The sequence below is a fragment of the Euphorbia lathyris genome, chromosome 4 (assembly GCF_963576675.1).
Source record: "Euphorbia lathyris chromosome 4, ddEupLath1.1, whole genome shotgun sequence".
In the NCBI taxonomy this organism is placed as follows: domain Eukaryota; kingdom Viridiplantae; phylum Streptophyta; class Magnoliopsida; order Malpighiales; family Euphorbiaceae; genus Euphorbia; species Euphorbia lathyris.
Genome location: NC_088913.1, coordinates 33,242,124 through 33,253,498, shown reverse-complemented (window position 1 = coordinate 33,253,498; position 11,375 = coordinate 33,242,124). Strand labels below are relative to the sequence as shown.

The following is an 11,375-nucleotide window of genomic DNA, read 5'->3' as shown; positions in this document are numbered from 1 at the left end:
AAATAAATTTTGGAATCTCAATTGCAAAAAAAAAAAAAAATAATAAGAGGAGCATGCATGAACCCTCGTAAAAAATAATAATATAATCTTAATGTATTGTTTAATTTAGTTTACCGCCCCTAATTACTACTTACCGCCTTCTAAATGACCATTTCGCCCTTCCCCCTTATATTTCAAAAACAAAATTCAAACTCCACAAATTAATTTCCCTCCTCATTTCACACCCGAACAACAATCATGACTCGACGTTTAGGCAAAGGAAAAGGCGTAATACTTCCCCGGTAAATAGCAACACCCTTAATTTAGAGGTTGTAATGGTGGATCCACCTTTCAAACATATTGTAACACTCTAAAGGCTTGTACTGAGTTGGAGAATGACCTGCTCCCTGCATTTTATAATTACTTTTTATTATAAGGTATGAACCATTTATTAAACAACAAAATTAATAATATTACCTTCAATGTAGCAAATGTAATTCTAAATCCATAGTATTCGTCCCTAAATGTATACCTATAACATACATATAAAAACATATATTAATTAATTAAAATTGTATGCAAATATTATCTAATTTTCTTTTTATTTTTCAAAAAATACTAACCCAGCAACTTGACCATGAACAAACCAAGATCGCCAAGCATAATCTTGAATTATACCAAGAGACTCTATCCAACTAATTGTTGATATGTATGGTACTACTAAATCATGATCAGCACTGCAACATCACAAATTTGAATTTGAATTTCATAAAAGAAAATAAATATACATAATTTTTATAAAATAAATAGATGTACATACGTGTACATGAGGACTTGTATGCCGGTCGTGCTAAGATTCTTATAATACTCAACTGCAGCGGAAAAATCATAAGTATATGCATCATCTTGCAATGTAATATTGCATATATACCACCTCTCTACCATTCCCTGAAGTTATATAAATTAGTTAGATTTAAACATATAAAATGTCAAATTGTTTCATAAAATGTAATGTAGGGACATACATACCCTTCTAACATAAAGAGCATCTTGCACATCCTTATTGTTTGCCCATATGTCAAGAAGCCCGTATTCAAAATTCTGAAAGTAGTTGGTTATAAAAGATATTAAATTTAAGTCCATCTTCATCGATCATAATATAAGCTCTGTTTGGTAAATAATTTTTTGGAGGTAAAATTAGAGGTTTGAACCATTTAGAATATGAATTAATACCGGGCACCAATAGTCATGAAGTCTCTTCTTTAACGGAAATGGAATATTTTTAGATTTTCTCAACTTTTGTGTAAGAAATCTCCGAAAGTTATGATCATCATCGTCATCAGGTTTTGGAGATAATGCTATGCATTTTGGTTCCAATACCATTTCAGTATTTATATCCTCAATCAACTGCAAAATCAAAACACTGTTCAATTTATATATATATATATATATATATAACTCATCAATGTTATTTTAATTTATTTATTTTATATAAAAAATATATAAAAACAAACATGATCAATTTCGTCAAGATACTCTTCACATTTTGCATCAGTAACGTCCGAGTAGCTCCCGTTGCAACTGCTTTCTGCAGACTGCACAAAACAAAATTTTAAGTTAGCTCATTTCGATATTAATGTCTAAAATTCAAATGTTACGACTTTGATTAAAAAATAGAAAAAAATATTCCGGATTCACCATTTTATTTAATTAAATTTTTAATCTTTTAATTTATATATTACTTTCTCAACTTGTTTAAATTGCTATACCGAACTTATGATTTTCGACATGACCTTATAGAAGGATTGAATACGTATTAATCCCGATTTCATTCATTAAATGATAATTTAATTAACTGGATCATAAAATTTAAAAGGGATGAAACTAAATAAAGTAAAAATTAACACAGCACAAGGCACAGAAAAAGAAATACGGAATCTGTCTCCAGAATATAATCAATATGTGGGGATCCACTAATTATTCCCTGAATATCAATTTCATTTATTTTTTTATTAACCAATAATATATTAAAAAATAATGTCATGTGACTAAGTAATTTATATTATTACTTGAAAATTTATAGTTGGCTGCACTCCCGCTGCATTACCTGCATGTTCAGTGCTATTATTTTAATAATTTTTTTTTTGTTTTGTTTTTATGGAATTTGCAGGTAAAAAATTAAAAATTAAAATAAAATACCTTGCAATATTTGTTGGGCGAAAAGTGGAGTAATCATAGCAACATAGGAATCACTGGCTATGAAAAATTGATTTTCTAAAAATTTTGGGTGGTCGGACAACCACTGTAATTTAAAGGGTTAAATTGTAATTTAACTGATCACAAACACAGTTATAAAATTTTTTTACATGATTTTTAAATAAATAATATGTGAGAAAAAAATATAATATAAATTGACTTGCCTTTCTCAAGAATACGTGGAGTTGTGCGGTTGATTCAGTATCTGATGTATAATAACCTTCCGGACTTTTTGAATATGAATAACCAGATCCAACAGGTGATTCTAAAAATATTATACTATATAACTGCATTCATCAAATTTTAATATTCAGTAAATAAAATTATTATATTATGATAAGGAATATGACAATTATGTTTTTTTTTTTGGGAAAGGATCTTTTTTTTATTTTTTAAATGTTAAAATTAAAAAATAAATTTTTTGAAAATATATAAAGATTGATATTTCAATAAAATCTTTTGTCTATACGAAAATTGAAATGAATTACCTAATAATTTCTCTTTATGCTAAAAATTTTAAAAAATTCAACTTGATATTGTTTTTGTAATTCAACAAAAAAAAAGTATTAATAATACTTGTAATAAATTATTATCATAAATGAACGAGTAATAATAAACTTGCACCTTAGTCCATGAATATGGATTGGAGTATAATTGTGGCAATCCTCCGGAATAATCACTTGTATTTATTAGCAGAGGGCCTATATATTAAGAAAAGAATGGTAAAAAATAAGGAAATTTACACATAAATTCATTTTTTTATTAATTATCTATAACTATATCAAGTAATAATTTAAATTATTTTAAACTAAGTAAATCATTATTTTTAACACATTTAAAGACTAAAGTTTATAAATTAGAAATCTAAGATATATTTTTGAGGGTTTATGATTTATGAATTAGGCTCTAGAATTTTTATAATTAATATAATTAAAATATAAAATCATATTTTATTTGCCATATATCGGAAAATGTATATTTAGAATTAATTTTGGTAGTATGAAAGTTGTAATTTTATACCTAATGATTTTGATGTAAAAAGTCTTAAAAAATATTCGAAATATATTGTACCATTTTAATTTAATAAGTTTACTAGACATGTACAAATGACTTGATTTTGATTTAAATTTGATACATAGAGCTCCATTTTTTATAAAATAATTTTTGAAAAGAAAGTTCTCTCAAAAAAGAAAAAAAAATTATTTATAAAATTAAAATTTAATGTGTTTACATTTTTTAAAAGAAAACTATAATTTTTATTACACAAATAGAATTGAGAATTGTCTTTTTTATTAGAAAAAAAAAACATCCATGGGATGGGAACATTAATTAAATTATTCATTTTGTTACACAAATAGAATTGTCTTTTTTATTAGGTTTATTATTTTTTTTTTTACTTTACTCTCGAAGCCACTTTTAAATTCATATTACATTCAGATTAATTCTCGTTCTATAATGAAGATCCAAAAGGTGTTTAAGTTCTGGTCGAAGTGGTACTCGGTCCCAAATGTCAAACCCGACCCAAAATAAGATCAGATAAGACGGTGAGACATTACTACTGACTGATTATATAAACCAGTAGCAATATCTCTCAATTAAGGAGAAAAATCAAATTAAAAACCAAATGCTGGTTTAAAGCTAAAATGAATAACATATATCGTTTCCAGCTTAACTTTTTCATACGGAGTCCGATTAAGGCGATTCAAAAACCCCTCGAAACACAAGATAAAAATAAAGAACTTGCATTTAGGACTCCATGACAGATTCGGCCTATATCTGGTCGAAAAATGCATCACAAGATTCAGGTATGAATCTGATCTTCCAGCAGCACCTATATAGACAATTCGTTATGACTTAATCATAACCGATATCACACTATTCCATAAGTTCTCAACTCCAGCTAATTATAGATATACCAGTAGATAATACAAACCAAACAAAAGGACACTGCCAAAAACAAGTTATTCAAGTGTCCGTATACTATCCACATATATGTACATGAACAAAATGGATAAAATACCCTAGACGACTTGCACCTCGTAGCTGTAACCGAACTTCGCCCTAGGATCGAGTACCCCTCTCGGTACCTTGCACTTCCTCGCCTAAAACAAAACAATAAAAACATTTGGAAAACATGAGATAAAAATCTCAATAAGAAACATAAACATAGTCAATAGTTCATTGGAACTATAATTTCACAATAAAAAGCAAGATTGTGAAAAACCTCAATTTTACAAAATTCCGGCATAACCCTAAAATATCAATTTCTGGACATTCTTTTGATTATATATATATCTATATACATAAACCTCAAAATATAGTTGATAGTTACTTACCTTAGCTATGAATTGAAGAAAATACACCCGTTCAATTCTCCGCTAAATCAGTCTAAGACGTTTCTCCTCCAAACACTTCCGAAATTCAGAAACTCTTCGATTAGGATTTAGATCTATGCCTAAAGATGCTATAGTTTAAGTTTCAAGTGATTTGGACGGTCGAATCTCCGTAAATCAAAGAAACGATAGAGAAACGGTCGAAGTACGGTTAATTTGCAGAAAGCAAAATGACACAGAAAAGGAAAAGAAAGAAAGGAGATGAGCACGACACATTCTGGAACAATTTGGGATCTATATCCCAAATTTGGCAAATATCCATGTTGGTCCTTCATCTTTATATAATCTTTTAAAACTTACCCTAAACTTTTTAATTTACACATAACCCCATCAAATTAATCCCAAACTTTTCCTATAACACCAAATAAAAATCACATACCCCATAATTATAATATATATTAATATCTAGATATAAATTCTCGAAATTTAGACTCAGACGTGACACCAAAGCCATGTTGGAACACATAACCTCTCTTAAGTGAGAGTGCCACAACCACTCACACCAACCACATTTGGTTTAAGTTTCAATTTGAAAGGTCATATTTAATATATTCAATCATTAATTACAAAATCAATAGTTGAGATTAAATCTAACACGGTTCTCCTAAAAATTTCTTGATATATTAATAGAGAAAAGTATAAAAGAAATTTTTTTTTGAGATTTGCATATTTAAAAATGTAGACTTAGGCCTTGTTTGATAACAACAAAAATCACTTAAATTAATAAATTAAGCATTTATTTAGTTTAAGTGTGTTTGATAATGGATTTTTATTAACCACTTAAATTATTCAATTAAGCTACATATCACTTATTTTGATAAGTCAAAATATTTAACTTAAAATTTTAAATTAAACATTATTAACTAATATTTTAATATTCAGCACTTATTTTTAATATTTGTCAAACACTTATATCATTTAATAATTTCAGCACTTATAATATTTAACACTTAAAATTCAGTACTTATTTTTTCAGCACTTAATTTTCAATTTTATCAAACGACACCTTAGTTTAAAAGTGTGCAAATAGAGATACATAATATGTTATGCTAACGAAACACTTTATTTTAATTATGCTACTAAGTTCTAATAATATGTACAATTAACAATCAATTAAATTTGTCATTTAAAAAAACTACATTTATATATTGACAAAACAGAGTCCATTAAGAATAAGTTCCTTAATCGAAATTACAAATCATACGGTAGATAAAAAAAAATTACCAGTTTGTAAGAAAAAACCATTCAAAGCAGAACAACCAGGGCCACCGATCAAATAAAGCAGCAAAGCATCTTGTTTAGGGCTCCCTTTCGATTCCACGAACATGTAGAATAGCTCTGATGTATTCACTGTTACATATCTATTTCACCAATTCCCCCATTTTTATGTCAAATTAACCATTTCTAATTTCAAATAAGATCTAAGAAATTATTCAAATTCAAGCTTATAACCCGAATACATTACACTATTTATTTGAAGTAATAAATCACTACATCTAAAAATATTTTTTTTTGCCCGGTTCAGAAGATTCCATTGACCTAACTTCATTCGTTAGACTGAATATCTTCTAGATCCCTTTTATCTTGATTAGGGTATTACAGTCCTACTTTAACTATAATATATGAGATAGCTCGATTAACTCCTAAAATAAAATAGATTTTATCCTCTTTAGAATTCAATCCTAGATAGAATAAATAAGGTTAGTCTTATTCTAAATGAAATCCTTATTCTCTAATATAAAAACCCTAGAGCTTGAGATGCAACCAGAACCAAATAATGTCAGTAATGTCAAACTTGTCGAATTCCGAATACCGATGAAATATTTATTTTACCTTCGAATAATTAATGTAAATTTTGTAAAATTATGAATAAATTAATCATTTTTTCTTTTGGGTAATTTAGATTGACAAGTAAAACAAACGTACCCGGTTTCAAGATTGAAAGGAAGAACACCGGGAAAGCCCGGAAGAGAGGTGACGATCCTCCCCGACTCAGCATTGAGAGAAAGGAAGAAGAGAAGAAGAGGCAGCAACACTAAAGTGATGGAATCCATTATACCCAATACCAGTAGAGTATTGAGTGTGACTTTTCATAAATAGTAAGTACAATATTTAAGTTCATAGTGAGACCTTCCAGTCATGATGTGCTTGGAAAGTAAGTTGGATTATTTGGGGATTAATCTGAAGGTCAACTTTCTAACTACATCCCCCACGTTAATTTTACATGTGTTTTTCGTGGATTATGTACTTGCTTCCCACTTTTTTGCACTAACATCATATCCTTAAATGAGACAACTTCAGATAAGTTTAATGAATTTTATCTATTACGTTAAAAATATAAAGATATTTTGTTCCTGTGTTCAATTATAAACAGTTGATACAGTTTTGAACCAATTTCAACATCAACTCAGCTTGTATCTTATGCGGATCAGTTTTGGACGAGTTGATTTTAATCTTAATCAATAAAGAGGGTTCTTCTCTAGCTAAACTAGAAGGAGTTAATCCCGAGTTTTACGGACTAAATCCGTAGAAATTAGAAATTTCCCATTATTGAAGGTTAGAAACCTTAACAAAGATTCAAAGAGAAGACAATAGTTTTTAATTGATTAAATGTTACTCACCCTTACAAAAAAAAAAAGGAGGCTTATAAAGCCCTCCCAAATAAAATGTGAGCTTGTAACATAATAGAGAGTGATAGGGGTAGAACGTGAAGGGAATACTCAAATGACATTTAGGTTATTAGTCCTAAATGGCAAAACAGTAATTTCCAGAAAGGGACAAAAAACTGATGGCATTGTCTCAAGGGTCGTTTGTGCAGGAATCACCCCCCACGTGGCGTGTGGCTGGCCTTCTGCCTTCGACGAGCGAATTCGTTCCCAGTTCCCGTGCCACCTCCTTTAGAATCAGAACCACCTCCACACAGCGTGTGGGGAAATTTTGCCCCTTTCCTCCACGTGCTTGACTGTGCTTCGTTTGTCACCTGATTCCTTTCGTCTGGACTCGAACCTTTAAAAAGATGTTCCGCATCAATATCGATTTTCCTCCAGCTTTTCGACAGGTTCAACTGACAATTCGACACAAACTATTGACTCTATTAGGAATATGACACCGAGCCTTGAACAGTAACCTAAATCTCTTTAATTTCAAACAACTCTAGTGGTCAATAATAATAAAAAAAAAACAGATCATTTTGTATTTTTTATCAAATGTAAAAATACTCCCAACCAATAGGATTGACAAATTAATTAATAATAAATAGTAATAAATAGTTTTTATTCAATTAATAATTATTATTCAATAACATAATATTAATATAAAAAAATTTAATTGAATTAAAATAAAGAAAATAAAATAGAAAGAGTTTTTTTTTTTTTTCTTTAAAGAAGAATATCTTGTTTTGATTAAAAACTGTGTAAAAACAGGTGAAGTGGGATTGGGAGAGTGTACAACCACTATAAATGCTAAAAAAAACAGATGAGAAATACTAGTTTCTTATACTCTGTTACATTAGTTATCAATAGCATCCTCAGCCTTCCACTTGTTCAAGTTCTCAACCGACAACATGCTTTCCTTTCAATGCAAGCCAGAATAGAGAACTTCCCAGCGGAACAGTAGGCCACTATATGATTTTTTCTTAGTCAATGGCTTGTTTTGCCAATTCACAAAATGAAACACCAAATGCTCAATTCACAAAATGAAAATGATCAGATACTCAAATACAACTATAGATACTAATTAATTTATTGTCTGAACTATAATTTTAGCTTTGTTTATAGTCAATGGCTTGTTTTGCCATTAAATATTTCCTCCACTTTCTTAACCAAAAAGTCCAAAATTCTTAATCTTATAACTTGAACCTTCCAGTCTTTCGTGAAAGGAGGTTGAGCTTCGCAATTCAAATGCTATCATATTAAGTGATCCTTTGTTTAGGATTGAGAAACAACCACTCATTGTAAGTAATTCGGAAGGAAAATTGACCAACTTCTATAAATAACAAACAAGCAGTAAACAACTAATAACAACAACAAACAATAAATATAAACAATTAAATCAAACACGCCCTAAAATGATTAATCCTTCTATGTCTCCTTGTAATTCTGTTTCTATGTGTGATTTTGTGACACTATGGGAAGTGTTCGTCCTGTACACTATTTTTATAACTGGATAGGAATTGTTTTGAAACTGTGTGCATAATTAGTAATCAAATACTGATCTATCAAATTCTGTACAGAATTATTTCATTTTATTCTTCTAAATCAATAGTTCATGCTTTGAGATTTCTTCTCATCTGCTTTGAAGGCAGTCTCTTTATTTTAATACTTCAGGGGACCATTTCTAGTGGTTGTCACCTGTTTTAATGTCCACAGGAACCGAATCATAAAAGAATTTAAACCATGGAGCAATTGGAAATGAATCATTTATGACGAGCAGCTCATCAAGACTAATTTCTAAGTTTCAGCCAAGGAATCAAAAGAAAATCCCTAATTTCATCTTCTAACACGTGTACTTTTGGACTAATTCAACTAGAAATGTGAAGTTGGAGGCTATATTGATACCAAAATTTCATTTTGGAGCAAACTGACTGTTTATGGCTTTCAAATCAAAAGAAACACCAGTAGCAGGAAATGGAACTCTTGCAAAATCATTCAGGTTTTATTTGTCGAACTCCCATATGACGCCTCCATCCTCTGTCATACCAGACCAAAAATGTATAAGCATTTCAATGAAATAGAGTAGTCTGTCTAACTGTTAACAATAAGCATTCTTGTTTCACTTTTCTGTGTAATAGTAAACAAAAAATTAATATGATACCTTTAACTTTCTTCTTTATCCAAATCTCAAGCAGCATGCCAGCTCCAATTCCACCAGCAATACATGATCCGTAAAATGCAATTGCAGAGGGCAGAGACCGTCGAGGAAGGAAATAGTACTCTGGAATTTCCCTAATCTTTTTCGGAAGTCTCTTCTTTATGACTTGTTTAGCACCTGCACTAGGGTTCTTCTGCATTTCACCGCCTACAGCTTTCCAATCAACTCCCTTGAATGGGTCTTTTCCCTCTTCAGCCATCTCCAAACACCACTTTACAGCTCAATTCTGTAAATTCAAAGCAGCAAATATATGAAATAGACAAAAAAAGAAGAAGCAAAGGAACAGAGCAGAAAGAACCCTACTGGACTTGCACAATCAAACATTCTGTGTGTTCAAAAAACAGTAGGCATTTGGCTTCGGCATTTTATTGATACATTTAAGTTATCAGAATATACAACACGATGCCACAAATGAAAAATCATATGTAACTAATTTTATCAAAGACACCTTAAAGAGGAAAATATATTGATATACCTGATTTTAATTATTAAAACTTTTATGACTGTCAATATTTCAATGTTCTTCAACCATTAAAAGGGAGAACAGGAAATTGGGGAGAGAGACGATGATGATAGGAGCTGAGATTTTACTTTAAGGAATTGAATACTTATTACTGAACAAGGAAGATCTAGAAAGAACACAATAGAGGAAATTTAAGATTTCTTTCCCTTCTGAAAACACTTCATAGTAATTATACAACATATTAAAAACATATCATACATTGGAATATGTATCTTCTCTGATTTGGGAACCCATTAGAAGCATAGACACTATACTTCTAAAATTTTAACCAAACTAGATAAAGAAGAATGATCCCTCACATAAAGATTCTCTTTCTTTACTACATCTCACTGGATTCATTAGTTTGCTAACTCAAGAACTTCCAACGTTAATGGACATTTATAGTATTTCAATGTCCATCCACATGGTTGATATTAGGAGAAACGAAATTTGCAGAACTTTATCTTTAAGTCGAAATTAACTTAACGAATGATACATTGTGACGTCTATTTATCACTGAAATTTTCTAGTATAAGTTTCCATTACTATTTGTAAAATATTCCCAATACACTCTACAATTGAATTCAAAACAAAATCAGCCAAGTGACAGTCAACCCCAGCAGCAATGCAGTTCCAAAAGTAGAACTGGCAACCCCAATCAATTTGAAGAACTAAATCGACAATCTAATTTGTACTGAGAAATGTCAACAATCTCAAAGGCAACACCAAATAAAATAACAGTAGCAACAATCAATCAAATTTTTTGATCTTCAATCAGTAAATAGAACACAACAACACTAGAAAAAAGCTAAAGAAAATTAAAACAGAATCAAGATAGAAGAAACTCTAGATAAGCAACAATAGATAAGAGAAAAATTCAATAAGAACAGCCCACTGTGGAACTTATTTTTTTTATTGGAATATCAATAAGAATAGCAGCTCCATCATTTCCAAATCCTCTAAATCTCCCTAGCATATATTCCTGACAACGTTAAGCAACTAGATTTGCATTACAAAAGATTCAACAATGCTTGTTTTATGCTTTGCGATTTCAGTCTGAATAACTATCATGTAAAGGACTAAATAAAAGCTTCATGTAGTATGTCATTACATAATCATATTGTTACAAGAAATAAACTTCAAAATATCAGTTTAAATTTGGATTGGATCCTGCTTATGATGAAATAGCAGTTTAAATTTGGATCCTAAGTGTCAAAATTCAAATAACGCAGTGTTTTTTGCTTCCTGAGTTCAAAATTCCAACGGCCTCTACAAAATCCTCATTTGTTGAAACAAATAGAAGAAGTTATAAGATAAGGATAAATGAAATGTGTTCAGGCATAGTCTAGAGATCCTAGGACTTCTTTTAGCAGAGT

General features: G+C 29.9%; 1 pseudogene; it reads right to left on the bottom strand.

Moving 5' to 3' along the window:
• Nucleotides 1-302: 302 nt before the first annotated feature.
• LOC136227559 (serine carboxypeptidase-like 12) lies at nt 303-6,750 on the bottom strand (annotated as a pseudogene).
• Nucleotides 6,751-11,375: the final 4,625 nt, after the last annotated feature.